General features: G+C 31.6%; 1 pseudogene; it reads right to left on the bottom strand.

Moving 5' to 3' along the window:
• Positions 1 to 791: 791 nt before the first annotated feature.
• LOC108198091 (ETHYLENE INSENSITIVE 3-like 1 protein) lies at positions 792 to 1,349 on the bottom strand (annotated as a pseudogene).
• Positions 1,350 to 3,329: the final 1,980 nt, after the last annotated feature.

Below are 3,329 nucleotides of genomic sequence, written 5' to 3'. Positions count from 1 at the left end.
TATGTTAAAATTAAGTTAAAGATTAAATAAGATAATTATATCTTTTTTTTTGAGCAACAGATAATTATATCTTATATCGGTTCTCTCGTCTTTTGTGTAAAGCAATTACGATTTTATCAAAAAAATTATATGAAACACAAAATTCAAATTTGCACGTGTACAAAATTATCATGTATATGAGATTCGAATTTTCTCTAAAAAATTTTTTTAAACATTTTTGTCAAAATATATTTTATCTAAATTATATATTGTTTACTTTTAACATGAACAAGATGATATTATTTATCAAATTTTGGTTGATGAAAAATATGTTATAGTCCATACATCTCTTAAACTTCACTTATTCAAGTATGATGGTATAGCATTATGATGATAATAAGCTTAATATTATGGCATGTTGATATTAAGTTAAAGTTCAGCTAAAATAAAATATAAATAACTTTTATTATATTAGCTTTCTTGTCTTTTATAACAATAAATCAAATAAAATTTTCCGTAGAAATTTATATGAAAAACAAAATTCGAAATGAACGTTGTTAGGAAAAAAAATCTTGTCGTGGATTGTTACAAATACAGGCCTTTTAGTTAAAATTTGGATTTAATTTTGATTTTGATTATATAATAATTTTTGAAAAATAATTGTTATTATTTTAATATTTTAATTGGACAAGACATATTTTTTTTGACATAATTTTTATTTGATCTCACATAAAAGATAGGACTCATGGTAAGCAATCACAGGTTTTGAGTGGCTCAAAATCAGGATAAAGCTTTTGTGATAAAGAATTCTCTTAATTAATAATTGGCAGCCAAGTAGCACTCTCCTTGCCTGTCATCTTATCCGGCAAGCATTTTGAATTGCCACACAAGTCTATGGATCTTGAAAATGTTAGGAGACATGTGCTTGATCACAGCATTAAGACCCTAACCTTCCAAAATTTCTTGAGATCATGAGGCTTCTTGTATGGAAGGATTCCATGGTCTTTAGGAATGCATAATTGAGGCCACCATTCCTCATTCCCGGTAGGCCACCAAGGTGGGGCAATGCCTTCTCGGACGAAAAACGCCATTGTGGTGGATTACATTGATGAATCAGAGCAGCCAAGAGTACTCTCCTGAAGCTCCAGCAAAGGGTGGGTGAGGGGAGTTGAGTTTTCATCTCCTTTGTCCTGAATTGAATTGTCGACTTGGTATTTCGCAATGGCTGCAGGTCCATACCTGTCAAACCTAACTTTATTCTTCCATCATTCACTAAGATTGTCAGATGCTCCAATGACGGGTTTTCTATTCCTGGAGATAATACTATACACAAAACTCTCAGCGTTACATATTTTCATCATTTTCAGCATGTTATTAGGAAACCCTCCTGTGCCCGAGACATTTTCTTTCTTCGTGCTTGCTCCTGGTACTGGCCCTGCTTAGCACTATCAAACACCTCCTTGCCTTCTAGCGCTTTAAGCCATTGCAGGAGAATTCGATCTCCTCACTTCCTATTCTGTAGTTCATTGAAATCTATTACTTCATCGCTAGAATCACTATCTCCGGTTTCTTTATGTTCAGATTCTAGTACCATCCCTTCTTCCCTCATGGGGCTCGAAGGAATCCAATATTACGATTCATCTCTTCAGAATCACCCATAGCAGTTGAGAAAAGAAAGTATCACTCAGTATTTTGATGTGATTTCATCACTGCCTCCAAATTGAGATGTTCTTGTATAATTAGCCTTTTAGCTTTATGTCAGATGTTCCGCCCGGCAATTTAATGACTTTGACGGACGGAGATCTCTAGGTGATCCACACTATTTTCACGCTACGATAAATGAATAGATAAGAGTCATTAAATAATCATACAGATAACTATGAGGAAATTGAATTTAATGTGTCATTGTTCACACTTAAACAAAGCACTCAAACTATATAACTATCATAGGGAGTAGACAAGTGTCACAGTGAGCAAGTATCACCATCAACCAAAGGTTTTAGCAAACAACAATTGAGTAGATAAGAATGTAATAATGAAAACAGATTTTACTTAACGTTAGCAAAGAAAAAAAAAGGATATTTAGATAAATAATTTAATGTCTTTGACGGACGGAGATCTCTAGGTGATCCACACAATTTTCGCACTACAATAATAAATGAACTAGAAAAGAGTCATTAAATAATCATACGGATAACTGTTAGCTAATTGAATTCACTGTAACCTTATTAACACTAAAATAAATGCTCAAACTAACTATCACAATGAGTAGACAAGTGTCACAATGATCAACTGACGAGTGTGAGCAAGTATCACCACCAACCAAAATTATTAACAATAGGTGAGTATATAAGAATGTCATAATAAACACAGATTTTACTTAACTTCAGCAATAAAAAAGAAAAGATATTGAGGAATCATTGATGAGTTAATATTCTGTCCATTATCACATGCTTATCAACTGAACTGTTGTTTTCTAATAATTTTGATTGGTGAGCAATTTCTAAATTTCACATCAAAAAATTAACAACTCATTAACGATATTTCACTATCTTTTTTTTCTTTGTTGACGTTAAGTAAATTACCTATTTTCATTATCACATTCTAATCAACTCAATTGTTATTTTCTAATACTATTGGTCGGTGGTGATACTTGCTCAGTGTGACGCTTATATGCTCACTGTGATAGTTGGTTTGAGCGTTTTATTTTAGTGCGAACAAGGGTACATTGAGTTTAATTTTGAATTTAATATCAAAGAATTAATAACTCAGTAATAATTCCTCAATAAATTTTCTTTTTCTTTGCACCGTTAATAAAATATGTGTTCATTATGACATTATTATCTACCTAATTGTTGTTTTCTAATACTTTTCCTTGGTGGTGATATTTGCATACAGTGATAGTTAGTTCCAATGTTTTATTTTAGTGTGAATAAGGGTATATTGAATTCAATTCGCTAGCCCTATACATATCGGCAGTAACAATGTCAAAAGTAAAGTAGAACTATAATTAATTAATTATCATATGTTTTATCTAAGGACTAAGGAGTGGGTTTCATGCTTGTTAATCATTCGTCAATATATTTTGATTAAAATTCACAATACACAAGTGAAAATGTAATAAACAATTGCGAAATGACCCATTTTACAAAGATACAAGCAAATCACGAACAAAACAAAAAAAAACCTTGAATATATATACTTCATGTAATCCTAACAACATAAATATTCCCTAAAACACAAATTTTGGCATCTTTACATAAAGTATAATATCAAAGAAACATGCATGCACACCATATGAAAAAGGACCAACCTTCATGCTAAAAACACATAACCAGCGGCGCGCATAT

The sequence above is a fragment of the Daucus carota genome, chromosome 8 (genome assembly GCF_001625215.2).
Source record: "Daucus carota subsp. sativus chromosome 8, DH1 v3.0, whole genome shotgun sequence".
In the NCBI taxonomy this organism is placed as follows: Eukaryota; Viridiplantae; Streptophyta; class Magnoliopsida; order Apiales; family Apiaceae; genus Daucus; species Daucus carota.
This window is presented reverse-complemented; position numbering and strand designations above follow the sequence as displayed.